Source organism: Cherax quadricarinatus, chromosome 64 (assembly GCF_038502225.1).
Source record: "Cherax quadricarinatus isolate ZL_2023a chromosome 64, ASM3850222v1, whole genome shotgun sequence".
Taxonomy (NCBI): Eukaryota; Metazoa; Arthropoda; class Malacostraca; order Decapoda; family Parastacidae; genus Cherax; species Cherax quadricarinatus.
Window position 1 is genome coordinate 17,872,148 of NC_091355.1, and position 24,683 is coordinate 17,896,830.

At 41.3% G+C, this 24,683-nt stretch overlaps 1 protein-coding gene across 1 annotated transcript in view; it reads right to left on the minus strand.

Moving 5' to 3' along the window:
• Positions 1–59: 59 nt before the first annotated feature.
• The window catches only part of LOC128700045 (uncharacterized), a 115,727-nt gene continuing 91,103 nt past the window's right edge, over positions 60–24,683 (minus strand). The window contains exon 9 of the transcript XR_011393793.1: positions 60–651. The gene's annotated coding sequence lies outside the window, so the exon portion shown is untranslated. The remainder of the gene's footprint in view (positions 652–24,683) is intronic.

The following is a 24,683-nucleotide window of genomic DNA, read 5'->3' on the forward strand; positions in this document are numbered from 1 at the left end:
TCGACTACAAGAGGATAATTAAGATTACATGTCACCTGTACACAGTAAGTCAAGAATAATTCTATCTTTAACATAAGAATGAACCAACATTTACATAGTTCACATAATGATCTACGCATTATATTCATCACAAATTTAGGATTATTATTATAATCATTGGGGAGCGTAAACCCGTAGGATTATACAGCGCATGGGGGGGGGGATGGTAGGTATTCAGGCTCAGTTTAGGGAACAGTAGCACAGATCCAATTCCCTAGATCAAGAGCCTCTAACCAGCGGGATAACAAGTTTAGGAAAATTTTAATCCCTAAAATTGAGTTTAAAGCAATTTCTCAGCGCGTATAATCTCTCATTGTGAATAATGTTACACTTATTATATACGAATTGAAAATAAAGTTAAATTATTTGTACACATAAATATCTAATAGTAACGGGATTTTTTTTGTGTGTCAGCTCAATACCTTTTCTAAATCACATTACGCTTGACGTAAATCATACAGCGTTATTTATTTGCAAATTTTAGCTTTATGGGATTGTGTATAAATCATACCTATGCAGTTATACAAGAATTCAGGTATTCTTTCATTTTTGCGTCGGTTCTCTCCTCTCTCCTGGGAGGTCAGTCATCCTCTCAGACGAGAGCATTTGTGTCTGCAAAAAGAGATATAGAAACTTTAAGTCTAGACAAAATTTTGATTTGTGTGTGTGTGTGTGTGTGTGTGTGTGTGTGTGTGTGTGTGTGTGTGTGTGTGTGTGTGTGTGTGTGTGTGTGTGTGTGTGTGTGTGTGTGAATCTTCATTAATTTGTGGCTGCAGGGGTCGAGTCTCAGCTTTTGACTGCCTCTCCAGGAGTGGAGACGCAACATCTGTAAAATCCTATGAGTACATACACCCACACACATACACACCCACACCCACCCACCCACCCACACACACCTTTATGTAATCACCTGTAAATGGTTACAGGAGTCGAATATCACCTACTCTACCCACCTCTTCGCCGGCGGCGACAGACTTCACTCTCTTCTACCCAGCTTGGAGAGCCATGTCATATTTCTTATGCTAAATATGAATCCTGCCCTTACCACTAAACAGTCCCGGTCGTTCCATTTCCTAGTTCTCTAAGGCTGAAGAAATGCTTCGAAACATCCCTGTGAGGCTGTTTTCAACGTTATCGTGGGATGATTTAGCTTTATCAATGACAGAGAAGAAACGGCGGAAGACATGAAGAGGTAATTTGAGGTGATGAGACGGTCAACCTTAGCAGGTGGTGCTCAGTCCCTCGTCACGCTAAATCTAGATTAGATACACGAGGATAGAAAGTTATATATTGAAGTCAGGCGAGGTCAAAAAGATGGAGACCGTATTACAAGTGAACAAAACTCCCTGGTGGATGTAGGTTATACCAATAAGATAGGAAAGCATACTTTATTTTTATTACTGAGTTCCACCCACCTATGATGACATCTCTAATTGCTTCATCTCACTTGTCTCCAGTACATATGCATCTATCCATATGTATCTTCTCTAAAATTTTCAAGGTTTAGTGTCTACCTCAAATCAAAACAGAAGGACTGATCATTGAAGTTACCTGTTCACGTCTTCCACCGTTTTTTTCTCCGCAATGAATTGATGAAGTCACTGGGTGGCGAAAAGTTTCTATAGTCAAGGTAGAGAAGTATTGAATATATGTCTTGTTCATCTTCTTTATTCAAATTGTACGATATTTTGAGCTTTGCTGCTGACGTTTTACGGTTTAATTTCATTTCTGGTAATATGATTAGTGTTACATTAACCCCAGATCCCTTTAAGTTTCACTTATTTGCAACTTCTTTCTGCCCAAGAAGTGCTTGGTGTCTAACCTACCCTCAACTTCTACAGTTTGGAGGACCTCGCATTCGTTCACGTTGAGCTCGAAAACCAACCTGTTCGATCCCTCCATAACCTCTTGAGGCCTCCCTAGAGTTCATCACTTTTTTTTTATATTCTCAGTAGTTTTACTTCAACAAACAGTAACACGTGGGACGCGATCCCCACTCATAGGGCTTTCAAGTATATTGGAAACAGTAGCAGTTCCAGCAATAATTCAAGTAGAACCCAACTAGTTACTCCCCCTTCCCCCGTTGTGATGTCTCATCCCTCTTATAGACTCAGCCTTCTGTCATTCAGATACTCTCTGACCCACTAGAGAGTTCTCCTGTCTTTTAATCTTGCATGTTCCTCTAATTCCTGGATAAATGTCAGGTGTGGTACTGTATCAAATTATTTTCTGTAAGTCAAAGCGATGTAGTTCGCGCTTTCTTGTTCCCTTTTCTCATGCATAGTATAATTCTTTCCTTTCCCTCTCGCCACTTTGATTATTGCCTCCATTCTTTCTATTTTGAGTCTTACCATCCTATCCCTTTTCCCTTTGCACTTCTCTCAAAGTTTCTCACTGCCACAGTCCCTTTCTCATAGTTCCATTTTATATTACTCACTTTGTACCTTTCTTTCCACTTTTCCATTTTCACAAAGCACTCTAAATATAGTAAAATATGAATGTTGTCACCTGTGGCTACTCACAAGTAGTTTCAGCTAAGCTATATTTATTCTATGTTAAGAACCCAGGTCAAGTCATGATTATTATTATTATTATTATTATTATTATCAAAAAGAAGCGCTAAGCCACAAGGGCTATACAGCAGGTCAAGTCATGCTGGCTCATACTCTCCCTTCTCTCTTATTGATTCCTTCACATGTTATTATTGAAAAATACTTCATTACTATTGGTTAAATTTCGCTTTCCATATTTCCTGTCCTTTGTTGGGGTCCCAGTTTTCCTAGTATTACGAGATCAACTTTGCTTAGTATTGCTTGCTTGCTTGCTCTCTCTCTCTCTCTCTCTCTCTCTCTCTCTCTCTCTCTCTCTCTCTCTCTCTTCAATGTATTATTCTTGTCTAATCATTCTCCACAGACTTCCCAGATTTTGATGATCAGTTACTCATGTCTGCCAGTATTATTCTTGTTTCGGACATTGAAGCACCTGGCTTTAAAAACAATGAAATCCTCTATTTTCAGATTTTCTAGTCCCCAAATCTGTGATGGTTTCTGACTATTAGTGCCATTTCTTCTGCTTTGTTTTCTCTTTCTAATTCTAGTATTTAGCAACTCTCCGGGAATATCGCATATGGCATTATTCCCCCAAGTTTCCTCTCTGAAACACCTATAAAAAATATCATGGTTTTCCTTACTCTTTTTTTTCATGATTTCACCTTTTCTTGGTATTTATGTTTGAGTGCCATCCTCTGATTCTTCTATTTCTTACTATTATCTGGCTGGGCTGTTTTCTTACCTCGCTTCTGGAGATACTAGTCATGGATTATCTGTGCAGAGTTTGGTCATTTCCTGGACTCTGTCACTGGGGAACTATAACTTCTTAGAAAGGTGGCCTGTTTCCTGTTCAGTTCCTATGCTACTTCCTTCTTTTCTATGTCTCCCTTTCTTCTTCTTCCATCTGGTGTTGTATGACACAGACTGCGTCGATTTGCAACATCCCCTCTGATTTAGTTTTCTTCTCATTTGTTTGTTTGTTTGTGTCTCGTAAGCAGAATTCGCAGCCGCCTCGTCTTTTTCTCCTACACATGTTCCTACACTTTCAGTATGAATATTTAACCATCAGGTATCAGTATGACTCAGGCACCAAGTCCCAGTATTTATAATTTAGCACCAGATTCAAGAATGCATACTTATACAGTAGCTTTCATTATCTTTTCCCAGCTGTTACAAGAGCTACATTATCTGCGGCTGGCAACAAGGACTACATTTTTGGCAACTGTCACCAAGGACTATATATTCTGCAGCTATTACCAAGGACGACATATTCTACAGCTGTCACCAAGGAAAATATAAAAATATAAAAAATGGTCACATGCATTTTACAAACGATGTTGTTCCATTTGCTTGTCGGAAGTGTTGAGTGATCTACTTCACACTCTCAACACCTCACTGGTGTCTTACCGAAGTAAATCTTCAAAACACTGCATCTCTACGTCTCCTGGACTCTCCTGTGGGGAATTAGAGCCTGAGGAAACTAGAGCTCAAAGGTCGGTCTTTCCTTGGAGAATCGGCATTCATGAAACCCCCAGTAAGTCCTGCAGGCTTTCCTGTTTGTAAAATAGAATACATACATTTTCTGAAAGTCTCCTAGTCTCTTTGGATAATTTGAGTGCATACAGTACATAAGCTATGAGTCTTCTTGGTTTTACAGTGGGGAAAACCAGAGTATATACAAACCATTCATGTTTCCTGTGGGGGACAGAGTGCATACATCCACCGTAAATCTCCTGGGCTTTTCTGTAGAGAACTAGAGTATATACATTCTCTGAAGGTCTCCTAGACTCACCTGTAGAGAAACAAGAGTACATTCATTCCTTGTATTTCTGGGTTTTTCTGTGAGGAACCAAATGCATATATCCCCGCATCTCCTGGGATCTACTGTCGGTACCTAGAGTTCGTACATACTGTCTTTTTTTTGCCCCCTTGGTTCTTCTGTGGAAAAACATGAATACGAGGATGCTAATGAGAGTACTTCATGAAGAAATTAAATATTGGGGGATCTCTTTATGCAGAAAGTAGATACCGGGAGATCTTTTCAATAAGAAATTAAATATTACATGATCTCTAAATTGAAATTCGATATTATGAGATTCCTTCACTAAAACACAAGAAGTGCTGGAAGATCTCAGAGAAACGTAAGAGATGCTTGAAGATCTCTTCATTAAGACATAAAAGGTGCTGAGGAATCCTTTACTCGCGTGACTAATACTCACTTAATAAAACATCTATCCTTGAGTTTATCCTTTCTTGGTCCGTCATCTGACCAAACATCAGAAGTGTCCTAATAATCATCCATCTCTACTGCTCTAACTCTCCATCACTGACATTTATAAAACGCCTGTCTTACACAACCATAAATAAGGAAGGGTACGGAACTGCAAATAATTCATGCAGATCTCTGTTCACGTCCCTTCTATTCTGCTCCAGCTAGGAAGCAGTCAGTTTCCCACATTTACCGTTCGTGAGAAAATTAACACTCTTATCGTCGAGTAATTATGCGGAAAAATAGGTTAAAATGTGTTAACCTAACCTAGCCATTTCAACTGCGCATAAATGAACGAAGACAGTTCACATGAAACTGGTTGCCCTATTTGGTAAGTCGGTTATAGGAAGGTTGGGAGGCGATAATATGATTAATGAAAAAACGCAGACCGAAACAAGACTTTATTAAGAAACGTTTCGCTCAAGCATAATTACTGAGTCATTGCTTCGCTTAAGGAAAGATTTATAATGACATGATAGAGCTCTCCTTCGGCTAAAATTTGCCTTACTCAGTCGAAAGCACTAGCAATGTCCAGTGCCACTACATAGCTGATTTTGGATTCATCCGGAGACTGGTACCACATAGTGGAGAGCTTTAGCAGAAGATCAACAGCAGAGTGATCTGTCCTCATCCCTCTGTTAAAAAGGTATTTAATGCACCATCTACTCTATCAACCTCCTCTTAACAACAAGTTATAATAAACTAAACATATTCCAGCAAAAATTTGCTCTTACTTTCTCTTATATCTTTCACGTATACCAAAACTGTTCTCCAAAACAGATGTATCTTCTGATCTTAAGATCTTTATCTCCTTCCTCAATTTGATTCCAGCTTTACATATAACTATGTGTACTTTTAAATAGTGATAACTTCTTTCCTTTCACTGAGCTCAATTTCTCTCTGTTTTGATGTATAAACTAAAATGAAGAATAAAAAGGCACGATACCGTGACTGGAACAATTCACAAATGATCCGCGCATAGGAGACTGGATTCATGACGACGCTTGATCCAAGCAGGACCGAGATGTGGTTACAAAATCCAGTCTCCTATGTGCGGGATATTTGTGAATACACACTAAAATAAATGACGGATTCCTCGGCACGATTTTCAGTGTTAAGATCCGATCTGCTTTGATCCCAAAATATGACGTACTGCTTTTTGAATTACTTTTTTTTTCATAATTCTTTATCATGACTTCTAGATTCTTGCTAATTTTTTCTAGCTTTTCAGTTGCGTCCTTCGCACTCGTGTTCTTGTTTTCCATCTCTCATTCTGTCCTTATTCGGCCTATCAGTGCCTTTCAGTATTTTTTACGCTATTATCATATCACTCTTAGTTCTGTCGAGTGTCGTCAGGCTGAGTTGTCAGGCTGTGTGTGTGTGTGTGTGTGTGTGTGTGTGTGTGTGTGTGTGTGTGTGTGTGTGTGTGTGTGTGTGTGTGTGTGTGTGTGTGTGTGTTGTGCCTGCGTCTGCGTCTGAATCTGCCTGTTTGAGTATGTGTATATGTAATTATGAATGTATGTGTTTGTGATCCTTGCGTGTGTGCAAACCAACAACTAGCAAGAGTTGGGCGGTTTGGAAAACCACTTCGATGCAGTCTGTAAACTGACTTCTTCAGGGCCTTCAAGTCTTGGTAAACTCGCGTGTCTGAGTCGAGTTCAGAGAAATCCAGTGTGTCATCTCTCGCGTAAGTAATGGTTCGAGGAACACTGAAATTAAAGACGGAGGGGACAGCGCCCCCGGCAGGCCTCGGGACCATCTGCCGCTTCTGCCGCCGCTGCCGGCAGACCCATCAACACTGTCACTGCTAATTATCTTAATTGGATTTTTTAATTCATTGCTAAGTACACCTGTGATTAGACACGCTGTTATTATTTATTCAAATGCGATACGCAGTTAATTAGCGAAAAAGGACGCACACGCACGCATCTTGTTGAATGGGAGGACAACATGCCATAACTCGCAAGAACACTCAAGTGCACGCAAACACAGGCTAACGTAACAAAGACAGAATGTGAAGAATTCTGCTGAGAGAATGATGTGAGGCCCAGAGAGAGAGTGAAGTCTTGAGAGATATGAGACTTACTGTATTTGTAAAATCCAGACCAAACCTGGTGGCCAAGACTACTGTAGACCTGGTGGTCAAAACCACTGTAGACCTGGTGGTCAAGACTACTGTAGACCTGGAGGTCAAGATCACTGTAGACCTGATGGTCAAGACTACTGTAGACCTGGTGGTCAAGATCACTGTAGACCTGGTGGTCAGAACTATTGTAGACCTGATGGTCAAGACTACTGTAGACCTGGTGGTCAAGATCACTGTAGACCTGATGGCCAAGACTACTGTAGACCTGGAGGTCAGGGCTGCTGTAGACTTGGTGGTCAAGACTACTGTAGGCTTCGTGGTCAAGACTACTGTAGGCTTGGTGGTCAAGACTACTGTAGGCTTGGTGGTCAAGACTACTGTAGACCTGATGGTTAAGATCACTGTAGACCTGATGGTCAAGACTACTGTAGACCTGGTGGTCAAGACTACTGTAGACCTGGTGGTCAAGACTACTGTAGACCTGGTGGTCAAGACTACTGTAGACCTGGTGGTCAAGACTACTGTAGACCTGGTGATCAAGACTACTGTAGACCTGGAGGTCAGGGCTGCTGTAGACTTGGTGGTCAAGACTACTGTAGGCTTGGTGGTCAAGACTACTGTAGGCTTGGTGGTCAAGACTACTGTAGACCTGATGGTCAAGATCACTGTAGACCTGATGGTCAAAACTACTGTAGACCTGGTGGTCAAGATCACTGTAGACCTGGTGGTCGAGATCACTGTAGACCTGGTGGTCGAGATCACTGTAGACATGGTGGTCAAGACTACTGTAGACCTGGTGGTAAAGACTACTGTAGACCTGGTGGTAAAGACTACTGTAGACCTGGTGGTCAAGACTACTGTAGACCTGGTGGTCAAGACTACTGTAGACCTGGTGGTCAAGACTACTGTAGACCTGGTGGTCAAGACTACTGTAGACCTGGTGGTCAAGACTACTGTAGACCTGGTGGTCAAGACTACTGTAGACCTGGTGGTCAAGACTACTGTAGACCTGGTGGTCAAGACTACTGTAGACCTGGTGGTCAAGATCACTGTAGACCTGATGGTCAAGACTACTGTAGACCTGGTGGTCAAGGTCACTGTAGACCTGGTGGTCGAGATCACTGTAGACCTGGTGGTCGAGATCACTGTAGACCTGGTGGTCGAGATCACTGTAGACCTGGTGGTCAAGACTACTGTAGACCTGGTGGTCAAGACTACTGTAGACCTGGTGATCAAGACTACTGTAGACCTGGTGGTCAAGACTACTGTAGACCTGGTGGTCAAGACTACTGTAGACCTGGTGGTCAAGACTACTGTAGACCTGGTGGTCAAGACTACTGTAGACCTGGTGGTTAAGATCACTGTAGACCTGCTGGTCAAGACTACTGTAGACCTTGTGGACAAGATCACTGTAGACCTGGTGGTCGAGATCACTGTAGACCTGGTGGTCGAGATCACTGTAGACCTGGTGGTCAAGACTACTGTAGACCTGGTGGTAAAGACTACTGTAGACCTGGTGGTAAAGACTACTGTAGACCTGGTCAAGACTACTGTAGACCTGGTGGTCAAGACTACTGTAGACCTGGTGGTCAAAACCACTGTAGACCTGGTGGTCGAGATCACTGTAGACCTGGTGGTCGAGATCACTGTAGACCTGGTGGTCAAGACTACTGTAGACCTGGTGGTCAAGACTACTGTAGACCTGGTGGTCAAGACTACTGTAGACCTGGTGGTCAAGACTACTGTAGACCTGGTGGTCAAGACTACTGTAGACCTGGTGGTCAAGACTACTGTAGACCTGGTGGTCAAGACTACTGTAGACCTGGTGGTCAAGATCACTGTAGACCTGATGGTCAAGACTACTGTAGACCTGGTGGTCAAGGTCACTGTAGACCTGGTGGTCGAGATCACTGTAGACCTGGTGGTCGAGATCACTGTAGACCTGGTGGTCGAGATCACTGTAGACCTGGTGGTCAAGACTACTGTAGACCTGGTGGTCAAGACTACTGTAGACCTGGTGATCAAGACTACTGTAGACCTGGTGGTCAAGACTACTGTAGACCTGGTGGTCAAGACTACTGTAGACCTGGTGGTCAAGACTACTGTAGACCTGGTGGTCAAGACTACTGTAGACCTGGTGGTTAAGATCACTGTAGACCTGCTGGTCAAGACTACTGTAGACCTGGTGGACAAGATCACTGTAGACCTGGTGGTCAAGATCACTGTAGACCTGGTGGTCGAGATCACTGTAGACCTGGTGGTCGAGATCACTGTAGACCTGGTGGTCAAGACTACTGTAGACCTGGTGGTAAAGACTACTGTAGACCTGGTGGTAAAGACTACTGTAGACCTGGTCAAGACTACTGTAGACCTGGTGGTCAAGACTACTGTAGACCTGGTGGTCAAAACCACTGTAGACCTGGTGGTCGAGATCACTGTAGACCTGGTGGTCGAGATCACTGTAGACCTGGTGGTAAAGACTACTATAGACCTGGTGGTAAAGACTACTGTAGACCTGGTGGTCAAGACTACTGTAGACCTGGTGGTCAAGACTACTGTAGACCTGGTGGTCAAGACTACTGTAGACCTGGTGATCAAGACTACTGTAGACCTGGTGGTAAAGACTACTATAGACCTGGTGGTAAAGACTACTGTAGACTTGGTGGTCAAGACTACTGTAGACCTGATGGTCAAGACTACTGTAGACCTGGTGGTCAAGACTACTGTAGACCTGGTGGTTAAGATCACTGTAGACCTGCTGGTGAAGACTACTGTAGACCTGGTGGACAAGATCACTGTAGACCTGGTGGTCAAGACTACTGTAGACCTGGTGGTCAAGACCACTGTAGACCTGGCGGTCAAGACCACTGTAGACCTGGCGGTCAAGACCACTGTAGACCTGGCGGTCAAGACCATTGTAGACCTGGCGGTCAAGACCACTGTAGACCTGGCGGTCAAGACCACTGTAGACCTGGCGGCCAAGACCACTGTAGACCTGGCGGCCAAGACCACTGTAGACCTGGCGGTCAAGACCACTGTAGACCTGGCGGTCAAGACCACTGTAGACCTGGTGGTCAAAACCACTGTAGACCTGGTGGTCAAAACCACTGTAGACCTGGTGGTCAAAACCACTGTAGACCTGGTGGTCAAAACCACTGTAGACCTGGTGGTCAAAACCACTGTAGACCTGGTGGTCAAAACCACTGTAGACCTGGTGGTCAAAACCACTGTAGACCTGGTGGTCAAAACCACTGTAGACCTGGTGGTCAAGACCACTGTAGACCTGGTGGTCAAAACCACTGTAGACCTGGTCAAAACCACTGTAGACCTGGTGGTCAAAACCACTGTAGACCTGGTGGTCAAAACCACTGTAGACCTGGTGGTCAAAACCACTGTAGACCTGGTGGTCAAAACCACTGTAGACCTGGTGGTCAAAACCACTGTAGACCTGGTGGTCAAAACCACTGTAGACCTGGTGGTCAAAACCACTGCAGACCTTGTGGTCAAAACAACTGCAGACCTGGTGGTCAAAACAACTGCAGACCTGGTGGTCAAAACAACTGTAGACCTGGTCAAAACCACTCAGGTCCTGGTAATAAAGACTACCTAAGACCTGGTAATAAAGACTTCCCAGGACCTGGTAATAACGACCCTTCAGGACCTGGTAATAAAGACTTGCCCGGACCTAGAGAAAAAATCACATAAAACCTACATGTACAGACCACTTCGAATCTGGCAGTCAAGACTACAGTTCATCAGGTCGTGACGACCAACCTAGACTTGGTGGTAAAGACCACACTACACTATGTTTTAAGACAAAACCAGCCTGATGCCAAGACTATATATAATTAGGTCATCAAAACCATACAAATGCTCTTTTAAGATCACGGTTGCCGTCTATCAAGACCATGCTACTTGTCTATCAAGACCACGAAAGCTATCTATATTATGACCACGCTAGCTGTTTCTTAAGACCAGGTTACCTGTCCATCAAGACCACGCTACTTATGTTCAATGCCATGATACCTGTATATCAAGACCTCGCTAGCTGTCTATTAAGACCACGCTACCTGCCTATTAAGATCACGATACCTGTCCATCAATACTACGATACCTGATTATCAAGACCAAACTAGTTCGTTATCAACACTTCATTGGCTGATAAAGACTAAACTAACTTACAATAAAGACCTCACTAGCTGATAACTAAGACCAAACTTATTGTTAATCAAGACTACACCAGCCATACATCAAGACCACACTATCTGTATATCAAGACCACACTAGCTGTTTATCAAGAGCCCTTCAACGGCACCTAAATACTTGCCTTAAGAGTGAACTTACACTAGGCGTAGTATCTGAGTTGTGCATTTTGCTTAGAAAAACCACAGTAAGTGTTCGGAGCCCAAGACTGTTCAACAGTCTTTCACCAGGTATAAGGAAAATTACCAATAGACCCCTAGCTACCTTCAAGAGGGAGCTGGACAGATACTTAAAGTCAGCACCCGACCACCAGGGCTGTGGTTCGTACATTGGACTACGTGCGGCCAGAAGTAACAGCCTGGTTGATCAGGTTCTGATTCACCGGGAGGCCAGGTCAAGGTTACTTAGGGATTCCCTATGTGTGAGTATGACAGACGTGTGCGGTACAGTGCGGGAAAATCATAAACATTTGGCCAGGTTCAATGCATGCTCTCGTTGTGGTGAGGTGCAGGTGTTTGCATTACCGCAATATGACAAACGAGATGTGAAAAAGACAGGGCCGCGGGGGCGTTGACCCCCGGAACACCCTCCAGGTAGGTGGGTTGATTGACTTGACATCATGTATTAGTTTAATTAAGTGCAGCACTGCGACTGCTGCTTTCCACGAACAAACAGGTACAATACCGTGACTGGAACAATACACAAATAACCCGCACATACGAAAGAGAAGTTTATGACGACGTTTCAGTCCGACTTGAACCGAAACATCCTCATAACCTTATCTGTCCTATGTGCGGGATATTTTTTGTATTCGACGTTGTCTGTAAATATATTCATAGATCTTTTTTCAGTATAGTTAAGTGCATTTTACACACCCCCTTTGCAAAATTATTAGGATCTGAGGAAGCAGAATTAAAACGGATGATCACCTAATCAATGTTACCTAATCAAATATATAAACAGTTCAAGAAAAAAATTAGGGATAACCATGACAAACCTGTCTTCTGAAAAATAAAATACAAATGAATGCATACAGATTTGTGTTAGAATTAAGAAGAAAAAGCTAATTTATAATACAAAATCTAGATCTTCCATTACACATACAACGAAGAGAATCTGATCTGATCAGGGAAGTACAAAATAAAGTAGGAGATCCTTATCCGCGGGTGAGGTATCCCCTGTTTCAGTTATCCCAAATTTATCATAACCTGAAAATAACCCATAATTTAGCTTAATAATGACCTCGATAGTAGTGATGGTGGGTGAGGTATCCCCCGTTTCAGGTATCCCAAATTTATCATAACCTGAAAATAACCCATAATTTAGCTTAATAATGACCTCGATAGTAGTGATGGTGGGTGAGGTATCCCCCGTTTCAGGTATCCCAAATTTATCATAACCTGAAAATAACCCATAATTTAGCTTAATAATTACCTCGATAGTAGTGATGGTGGGTGAGGTATCCCCTGTTTCAGGTATCCCAAATTTATCATAACCTGAAAATAACCCATAAGTTAGCTTAATAATGACCTCGATAGTAGTGATGGTGGGTGAGGTATCCCCTGTTTCAGTTATCCCAAATTTATCATAACCTGAAAATAACCCATAATTTAGCTTAATAATTACCTCGATAGTAGTGATGGTGGGTGAGGTATCCCCTGTTTCAGGTATCCCAAATTTATCATAACCTGAAAATAACCCATAATTTAGCTTAATAATGACCTCGATAGTAGTGATGGTGGGTGAGGTATCCCCCGTTTCAGGTATCCCAAATTTATCATAACCTGAAAATAACCCATAATTTAGCTTAATAATGACCTCGATAGTAGTGATGGTGGGTGAGGTATCCCCTGTTTCAGTTATCCCAAATTTATCATAACCTGAAAATAACCCATAATTTAGCTTAATAATGACCTCGATAGTAGTGATGGTGGGTGAGGTATCCCCTGTTTCAGGTATCCCAAATTTATCATAACCTGAAAATAACCCATAATTTAGCTTAATAATGACCTCGATAGTAGTGATGGTGGGTGAGGTATCCCCTGTTTCAGTTATCCCAAATTTATCATAACCTGAAAATAACCCATAATTTAGCTTAATAATTACCTCGATAGTAGTGATGGTGGGTGAGGTATCCCCTGTTTCAGTTATCCCAAATTTATCATAACCTGAAAATAACCCATAATTTAGCTTAATAATTACCTCGATAGTAGTGATGGTGGGTGAGGTATCCCCTGTTTCAGTTATCCCAAATTTATCATAACCTGAAAATAACCCATAATTTAGCTTAATAATTACCTCGATAGTAGTGATGGTGGGTGAGGTATCCCCTGTTTCAGTTATCCCAAATTTATCATAACCTGAAAATAACCCATAATTTAGCTTAATAATGACCTCGATAGTAGTGATGGTGGGTGAGGTATCCCCTGTTTCAGGTATCCCAAATTTATCATAACCTGAAAATAACCCATAATTTAGCTTAATAATGACCTCGATAGTAGTGATGGTGGGTGAGGTATCCCCTGTTTCAGTTATCCCAAATTTATCATAACCTGAAAATAACCCATAATTTAGCTTAATAATTACCTCGATAGTAGTGATGGTGGGTGAGGTATCCCCTGTTTCAGTTATCCCAAATTTATCATAACCTGAAAATAACCCATAATTTAGCTTAATAATTACCTCGATAGTAGTGATGGTGGAATTACTTAAAAACCTAAGCGAAGTTTTGAAGTGCTTCCCGTCACTGATAAATGATAATTATGCACTTATTGTGCATAATTTATCAATTAAACTTTATAATACGTATGTACAAGACTTATACATGCTATCTGCGGTTCGGTATCCGCGGTAGGGCGTTGTAGCTAGTCATATGACTAGCTACAACAGTCATATGACTGTGACTTGAAAAAGCCCACTGTGTGGGCGAAACGTTGTCAATAAAGGATCACATTATACTGCATATGTGTTTATATTGACCGGGCCGCGGGGGCGTTGACCCCCGGAACTCTCTCCAGATAAACTCCAGATAAACTCCAGATATTTCCATTGTGTCGGTATTTTATACCATTTATTTCCAGTCATATGACTAGCTGGTAACGTTCTTTATTAAGGAACGTTACCAGAATAAGATGACATGATTAGATATAACGCTTCTCAATATGTCATATCAAAAAAAAAAAAATCTTCAGAACCAAAGTAGCAAAGATTGAGCTGAAGAATGGCAAAGTTGGACTCCATAGATGTGATTGAACTATTTTATACCCTTCCGTCTTAAGAGGCGGGACCAAGAACTAGAGTGCGTCACCTCTCATACTCAAACAGGCATTTACAAAATGATAACTTCGTATGAGTCAAGATCCTGAAATACAAAAGTGTTTCATATACAAAAGTACTCCAAGTATGAAAAGTACTCCAAATATAAAAAGTACTCCATATATAAAAAGTACTCCAAATATAAAAAGTACTCCAAATATAAAAAGTACTCCAAATATAAAAAGTACTCCAAATATAAAAAGTACTCCATATATAAAAAGTACTCCATATATAAAAAGTACTCCATATATAAAAAGTACTCCATATATAAAAAGTACTCCAAATATAAAAAGTACTCCAAATATAAAAAGTACTCCATATATAAAAAGTACTCCATATATAAAAAGTACTCCATATATAAAAAGTACTCCAAATATAAAAAGTACTCCAAATACAAAAGTACTCCAAATACAAAAGTACTCCAAATACAAAAGTACTCCAAATATAAAAAGTACTCCAAATATAAAAAGTACTCCATATATAAAAAGTACTCCAAATACAAAAGTACTCCAAATACAAAAGTACTCCAAATATAAAAAGTACTCCAAATATAAAAAGTACTCCATATATAAAAAGTACTCCAAATACAAAAGTACTCCAAATACAAAAGTACTCCAAATATAAAAAGTACTCCAAATATAAAAAGTACTCCAAATATAAAAAGTACTCCAAATATAAAAAGTACTCCATATATAAAAAGTACTCCAAATATAAAAAGTACTCCATATATAAAAAGTACTCCATATATAAAAAGTACTCCAAATATAAAAAGTACTCCAAATACAAAAGTACTCCAAATCAGAGAGATCAAAGGCATGGATAGACTCTTTAATACTAAGGAGTTAGGATGAAATACCATACAAGCTCCTCCACCAACAACACTCCTCCACTAACACTACCCCTCCACCAACATCACCCCTCCACTAACACTACCCCTCCGCCAACATCACCCCTCCACTAACATTACCCCTCCACTAACACTACTCCTCCACCAACATCACCCCTCCACTAACACTACCCCTCCACCAACATTACCCCTCCACTAACATTACCCCTCCACTAACACTACCCCTCCACCAACATCACCCCACCACTAACACTACCCCTCCACCAACATCACCCCTCCACCAACACTACCCCTCCATTAACATCACACCTCCACTAACATTACCCCTCCACCAACATCACTCCTCCACTAACACTACCCCTCCACCAACATCACCTCGCCACAAACACTACCCCTCCACCAACATCACTCCTCCACTAACACTACCCCTCCACCAACATCACCCCGCCACTAACACTACCCCTCTACCAATATCACCCCGCTACTAACACTACCCCTCCACCAACATCACCCCGCCACTAACACTACCCATCCACCAACATCACCCCGCCACTAACACTACCCCTCCACCAACATCACCCCGCCACTAACACTACCCCTCCACCAACATCACCCCGCCACTAACACTACCCCTCCACCAACATCACCCCGCCACAAACATTATCCCTCCACCAACCTAACCCCTCCAACAACTAAACTCCTCCACCAACATCACCCCTTCACCAACCTAATCCTTGCACCAACATCACCCCTCCACCAACCTAATCCCTCCACCAACATCACCCCTATACTAACATAACCCCTCCACTAACATCTCCCCTCCACCGACATCATCCCTACACCAACCTAACCCCTCCACCATTACCCCACCATATTATCTGCTTCTACACCCAAACATCTTCCTCTACCACCACCAACCACTAACTTCCCCTCTACTACCTCCCTCTTTACCACTCTTCCCTTTATCATCTCTCCTTCGACCTCCTTCCCATCCACCCCTTCCTTCTACAGACTTTCCCCTCCACCACTTCCTTCTACATACTTTCCCCTCCACCACTTCCCAAACTCCCTCCCTTCACACCGCTTCCCCCTTCCGTTCCCAAAACCTTTCCTTCCCATAATCACCCCCATTGTCTCTACATCAACCCCTCTACTTTCCCTTTCACCTGTCGTTCCGAGCATCCTGGGGGAGGGAGGGGGCAGAGATAAAGAGATCTGCAGCATCTCTGGATTATCAGCATCATAATGGCAGACAAGTGGTAGTTAGGTGTAATGGAGGTGTGCAGGTGGCAGCGCGGGGACCCTGCTTATCGTAACACCTGCCTATAAGTGCCCACTCGCTACGCTAACTGCTACTCAGATTAGGGAGCATCACGACACCACCACCAACCACGTAATCAAGGCTGTGGAAAAGCCCTTCCCGCAGAGAATGGAGAGAGGGCTTGGAGGTGGAATGGGAGGGGTGACTTAAAAGACTTGGGGAGAGGTGGCTTTGACGTATGGAGAAGAGGTAACTTAGAAGAGTAAGGGAGAAACTTAGAAGCGGGACAGAATTAAAGATTTACATGGATGGGGGAGTAAGTGGCTTAAGTGAGTGTGAGGGGAAGAGAAAATGTGAGCCTTAGGGTAAAGGGACATGAAAGGGAAAGTAATCAAAGAATCAAGGAAGGAAAAGTGGGAATAAGAGGCGTGGGAGAGATGTGGGAGAGGGACTGAGAACAGGCGTGAGGAAGATAAACATTGTTCTACTAGTTATAACTCTGAAAATCATTAGTGTGGTGCTACCCTTCGTGGGAATAAGCCAAGTGTGATGCTACACTGTTCTACACGATACTTACCGATTGTGTGCTGTTACATTACTCTATATGATCTTTACATAATGAAAATATGCACAATGATCTGTTTCACTACACGTTATGATAAGTACATAGCAGAAATACCCAGTGCTTCTACACTGCTATATGATAGTTCCACAGCAGCAACACCCACAGTTTCTACTACACTATATGACAAAGTAGAAATACTCATAACATGCTACTGCACTACTTGGTATAATAGTTACATAGTGGAAACACCCAAAGTGTGCTGCTGATGATCATGCACTTATCAGGACAAAATACTGGTCATGGACCTGGCCGCGGGGATGTTGACTCCCGGAACACCCTCCAGATATATCCGTCAATGGCTCTCGTAGGACTGTCGGTGTGCGTACAAGTGAGTTGTATGAATGTTGAGCGTTAAACGTTCAAGTTCGGCACTTTGAATTCCGGGGTAAAGATGTTGCTGTCGAATATTTGTGTCGTCTTTGCTACATGGGGTGATAGGTAAGACACATATGCAACAATTAGGTATCTTTATTTCGAAACGTTTCGCCTACACAGTAGGCTTCTTCAGTCGAGTACAGAAAAGTTCATAGAAGCAGAAGAGACTTGAAGACGATGTAATCAGTCCATCACCCTTAAAGTTTTGAGGTGGTCAGTCCCTCAGTCTGGAGAAGAGTATTGTTCCATAGTCTGAAACAATATGGAGTTGAAGTGACAGGATGGAGTCTTATATAGCGCCAGGAGGTGAGATGTAGGTCACTAGTAGAACGCAGATGTTGGGAGGTCAGGTCCCTCTCAAATCCAGCCGTTCTCACTAGTAGAGGTTGTCGAAGTTGATTTCAGGTCTGTACCAAGATACCCTTGTGTTGCAGTGTCTGACAGATTGAACATTAAAATGGTATAAAATACCGACAGGTTGTTAGGTAAGACACATATGCAACAGTTAGGTATCTTTATTTCGAAACGTTTCGCCTACACAGTAGGTTTCTTCAGTTGAGTACAGAAAAGTTGATAGAAGTAGACCCGAAATCAACTTCGACAACCTCTACTAGTGAGAACGGCTGGATTTGAGAGGGACCTGACCTCCCAACATCTGCGTTCTACTAGTGACCTTCGTCTCAACTCCTGGCGGTATATAAGGCTCCATCCTGTCACTTCAACTCCATATTGTTTCAGACTATGGAACAATGCTCTTCTCCAGACTGAGGGACTGACCACCTCAAAACTTTAAGGGTGATGGACTGATTACATCGTCTTCAAGTCTCTTCTGCTTCTATCAACTTTTCTGTACTCGACTGAAGAAGCCTACTGTGTAGGCGAAACGTTTCGAAATAAAGATACCTAACTGTTGCATATGTGTCTTACCTAACAACCTGTCGGTATTTTATACCATTTTAATGTTCTACATGGGGTGAAAGCGATAGGTACAACCATTGCAGACGCTTCTACCGGGACATTGTGGCACGTCATCTTCGGAACGAGTGGAGTAGCAATATGCTACTGGGAAAATACTAGGAAAATACCAGCCACACGAAGCTCGAAGGGTACCGATCTGGCTGCTTCGTTGGTGTCTTAAAGTCGTGTGCGCACGCTGGAAATGAAAATCTCACTCAGACAAAGCAAACTTTACTTCTATAAAGTGGAGTACAGTATATTATGCAATTAGGGTAACTGACATACATAAACTACTTTCTCGAAAGCCCCTTATTATACAAGGCGTTTTGGGCAGCAAGAACTCGGGATTTTTCAAAGACAGCCCTGACTCAGGGCCGCAGCCCTAGCACAAGTTCTACTGTGCTCTGCTGCTAGTCGAACACTGCCGTGCAGAGTGTTACTACAGTACTCTGATTATTACATAGTGTGAACACCAGCAATGTGTTGTACATGTTACTTTACATACTGGAAACACCCGCAGTTTAATGTTACCATACTCATTGTGAATATTTCAGTGTGGAAACACCCTCAGTGTGCTGCTTTCCTACTATATAGGATTGTTGCATCATGAAACACCACACGATGAGACTTGGAGACTTTACACACTGTAACAGTCATATAAAGTAGATCAGCAACATACAACAATGTTCTCTATTCTGTGAATCAGCTTAATTAAATGCAGAAACTCTTCTCGTATTAATGGAACCTGACAGACACTTACATTTTCGAACCCATCATATTTGTTTCTATATAATAGTTACTTAGTGGGGAAACTACTCTGTATGACCGTAACAGTCATATGTATAAAATGTTGTTTCCCTATTCTATGAGTTAGCCATGTAGTGGATCCACCAACACTGTGTTGCTACACGACTCTCTTATATAGAAGAAACACTCACAGTGTGCTGCTACTAGACTATGATAGTTGTTAGATACATGGACGCGGATGCAGTTAGTGTGACATTTTACTGTCGCAACGTTTCGCTCTCTAAGATTATCAAGCCGTTATTACCATTACCTCAATGATAGTTGCAAACGTTCTCCTCCCTTCTAAGCCTGTCATAATAGTCATTAGATAACGTACAGTAGCTGCGAATATCTTCAACTAACACAGATATTTGCATAATAATAATGCTATTCACAGTAGTTGTTTCCCTATGGGTCCGGGGACAGAAACAAAGACCAGAAACAGGAAAACTTTGGCAAAGTTTATTAAGAATAATTATAGATCTAGATTCATATAACATTTCACTGCTTCTAGGGGATATATAAATATTAAAATATTAAAATAATCAGAAATAAAATATCCTCGGCCCTAGCAATAAATTCTATACTTTTAGGCATACATGCTGTAAACTGACATAGAAGAGTTAGTATACCTACATAGAATGTACATAAGGATGTACATGAATGGTATACAACAACGACAAGATGAAGAATTAGACACGTGTGAAACATCTTTATTTATTGATGTTTTGTCATCCAGTGGCTTTTTTCGACTTCCCATTATTGAAATTGTACTGATTAAGTCACTGGATGGCGAAACGTTTACAAGTAATAATAATAATAATAATATCTTTATTTACTACAAGTGCATGCACAAGGTATACAGACCTAGCTGACAACAATGACATACTACTATATAGAAAGCATGTCGGGCAAATTAGGTCAGTGTCCCAGGATGCGACCCACACCAGTCGACTAACACCCAGGTACCCATTTTGCTGATGGGGAACATTGACAACAGGTGGAAAGAAACACGCCCAATGTTTCTACTTTGGCTGGGAATCGAACCCAGGCCCTCGCCGTGTGAAGCGAGAGCGTTAGCCACCAGGCCACCGCATAGTGTTGGACCCTTTTCAATGATAATTACGTAATGGGAATACAACAGTTAAAGAGTGGGAACACTTCCAGTCCGCTGCTACCCTTCTAAATACGATGGTTCCAAAGAGGCAAAACCCGCAGCATGTGGTGCCCCAACTTTATGACAGTGGAAATTCCTGCGGTCTGTTACTAGCTTACTCTGTATGTGGCAGTACCCACAGTGTGCGACTACCCTACTAAGTTCGATAATTACATAACGAGTACTCCAGCAGTGTGTTGCTGCCCTGCTTGATAATTACATTACAAGAACAAATGCCATAATACACCACAGAGGTCGAGTTTCTTACGTCAGATAAATAAATTGGCTTGTCTGAGCTGGAGACTAGTAAGTCGAATATGTGATGGTGGTATGGGGGATGTTATGAAGGAAAAGAGTTACTGGGGAGGTAAAAGAGGGTAGACGGTAATGGTGGTTAGGTGTGATAGAGGTGACATTACAGGACAGATGGTAGTAGACAAGAAAAGTAGACCATGCAGGGGGTCATGCAAGAAATACATATTCTAGCAAGATCTTCAGCATTATAAAGAAGTTAAGCTTAGAGAAATTTGCTGAGTAAGAATTGTTTTGCTGTTATTTACTGTATGGCGAATAAATTCTTAGGCAGATTTGTGCGGGTTGTAGTAGAGGCAAGACAGATGGTAGTGGTTTCCGGACAGATGTAGCGGTGCCAAGACAGGTGGTAGTGTTGGCAGGACAGGCGGTAGTGTTGTCAGGACAAGCGGTAGTGTTGGCAGAACAGGTAATAGTGTTGGCAGGACAGGTAGTAGTGTTGGCAGGACAGGTAGTAGTGTTGGCAGGACAGGTAGTAGTGTTGGCAGGACAGGTGGTAGTGTTGGCAGGACAGGTGGTAGTGTTGGCAGGACAGGTGGTAGTGTTGGCAGGATAGGCGGTAATGTTGGCAGGACAGGTGGAAGTGTTGGTAGGACAGGTAGTAATGGATGTTGGTCATGTGGTAATGGAGACTGAACAGGATGTCGTGAAGGTAATGGAGACCTCACAGATCGTAGTGGAGAGAGTGCAGGTGGTAGCGAATAAAGAACAGGTGGTAGTGGTGTCAGGACAGGTGGTAGTGGTGTCAGGACAGGTGGTAGTGGTGTCAGGACAGGTGGTAGTGGTGTCAGGACAGGTGGTAGTGGTGACAAGTGAGATCAAACCATACCCCCGGCCGGGATTGAACCCGCGGTCATAGAGTCACAAGAGAGATAATAGTGAGTTCACATCAACATCTTTGGAACTACAGCTCAAACCCTCTGTTTTTCATTGATAATTTGACATTAAAAACGCTGAGGTTAGGTAAGAGTCGTCAGGGAGCAGGACAAGTGTTTCTTCGATGATGACGCATCGTTGGAGGTTTTGGTCGTCTGACCGTTGATCAAGATCGTTCTGTGTAACGTATTTTTACGTCTGCCTTCAAAACACTATTTGAATACTTCTAATCTTACCATTTATTCTTCATGTTACATTTCATTCAAAACTTATATATATCTAATAGTTCATCATACCTTCATTCATTTAAAAGTTATTATCCTTTTCTTCGTTATCATCATAAATCTTAAATACTTGAAAGTCTTTATAACACAATAGATGATAATAAGAATTTTGCCCCTAAATTTTACAGTGCATTAAAATTTCGGATACGACACTGAAACACATTTAGCCTCATCTCGCACACGACTATGTGAAGCATTGGATGCTGTGCTCTCTACCTCATTATTCAACCTCCAGTCAGAGATTATAATTTCCTGCAACTTTCCATTCATTACTGTCGATCCGATAAAACACTTTACGAAAAAAAATTATTCTGGTTATTTTCCGTTAGGTAGATTTGTTAGATTTGGTTAGAATATGTTAGTTTATGTTAAGTTATGTAGTGGTAGACTAGTTTAAGTTTGCTTAGGGTTAGCTAAGTTTAAATAGAACATGCTAATTTTCTTTTGGCTAGGTTAGGCTAGGTAAACGCATATTAACCTATACTAACACAAAGTTAATACAGATTAATATATTATCCTATTTTAACCTATATTAACGTATAGAAAATATAGATTAACATATTTAATATAGGCTAATATACGTTAATATAGTTAACCTATATTAACGTATGGTTAAGCAACAACGAAATATGGAAAACCGGCTTGCGACGCCAGACGTGACGGTACCTTGGAGAGTTAATACCCTCCACGCAGGCACGAAACAAAATAGTTTGATAATTAATGAATCGTGCTTTTAGTGCAAACTCTTTAGCATTATTTAACCCCCGGATAATCAATAATAATATCTAGCAAATGGATTCCGTCCACTATTTTTTGTATATGCAGTCCTAGTCAATTTAGATGAGACTATACCATTACCAAAGCCCCTTTCCACATTTTTTTAATAATAAAATATTTTGATTTAGAGAAAAGATTTAGGTGCTTTGACGTCAAATAAAAAAATTATACAAACTCCAGACGAGTTTTTCTGTGATATTCACAAACATTAAAAGGGATAATATTTAATAGCCAGGAAAAAAAAATAGTCGGGTCAATCAGCAAGCACGAAAAAAATGAGAGAAAAAAAAAAACATTAATAACTTACCGAAAAAAAGTTCTTGAAAAGTTACGAAAAAATAAACTGAGCTGTATTTTTATAGAATACGATTTTAGTTTTAAAATAATGCAATTATAATAATTATCATTAATTAAGGTGATTACTAGAAACTGCCAATTCTCATTTTAATAAATTTATTTTTAACAATGAACTCAATGTCAATTTCTGAATTTTTCCTGTTAACTTAAAAATATTTTTTCTTTCAATTCGGTTAGGTTATTTGAGGTTAAATTAGGATACTTTACGGTAAATGCGGCTGTGGCATGTAGAGTACGTTAAATTTATTCGACGTATGTCACACGCCCACATAGGCATGCCCTCCCGACCAGCGAACCAGCTGTTTAGGATATGACCGGGAGGCCCACCTGCTATGCTAATAAGCTCGGCTCAACCAGCCAATCACGAGGTAGTCCACGAAAGTTGTGATGCAATGTCTGGGACTCATGAAGCAACACTGGCAGACTTGCCTCTAAAGTCTGGTAGCTCACAGTTCTCACTGTGTCTATGACTTGCCAACTTTTTATTCTATACATGGTGTATATACATTTTACATACACTTGCACGCTTATTTGGTAAAGGAAATGTATTAAATATTTACTCTGCCCCCGACGCACCTACGCTCATGTGTACAGGCCACAAGACTACACCTGTGCTCATAATAGTGGTTAAAGTTAAATTAAGTGTGGCTAGGTTAAGGTACGTTAGGTTAAATTGAGTCAAATTTAGGTTAAAATGAGTTAGATTTCGTTAAATAATCAGTCCAGCAGGTGTAGTGACAAGGTAATCTGTCCAGTAGTGGCGATTTTTTTTTTTTATATTTTATTGAAAAGACATACATAGTACATAAAAATAAACGACAAATTACATAGTGAAAACAGTGATGAAAAATTCTGCATAGTACATGTACTTTCCAATTAACATATTACATCTGAAAGACAAATCTGTACAGTAAACAATGACCACTCCAATCCTTGAAGTAATGACATTAGGTTAGATTTAGTGTTCCAGACATAAAGACTCCTTGGCAAGTACATCTAATTCCTGATTGTACATCCTGCCACGGAATGTACACCTTACATTCTGAAAACACTACCCCCCCCCTTCTTGCGTGTCAAGCCACCTGACACGTACCAATCTTTATATGTAACTGTATATTGTATGAAATACTTTCATTATTCCATATTGAACAACATGATACGTTCAGTATCACTCAATGTATTGAGATAATATAAAATTCAATTCTACATGATTCATGTACAACGTATATCTACTAAACACCCAAACATATCACCTTCTCCAGGAAGGTATAAATATATACATATGTTACATACACTTTACAACACAACCAGTGAAAACACACATACCTAATCCTATGTCATCCATCAATTACCCTATAATATATATCAATTCAATGGTAACCTAAACCTACGGGCTCTATAGAGCTCCCATGAAAAAACAATATGTAATAAGAACACAGGATAAGTCAAGCTTTCTAAAAATATTTCCCCCATATCATTAAAACCACTACTAAGATGTAAGTCTGTTAGCACAAAACATAACAGTGCATGACCTTCACACGTCGATAAATACTGAAGCCTTCCTACCACACACAATACTTCATGTGTATATATATATTTCGCATTCACA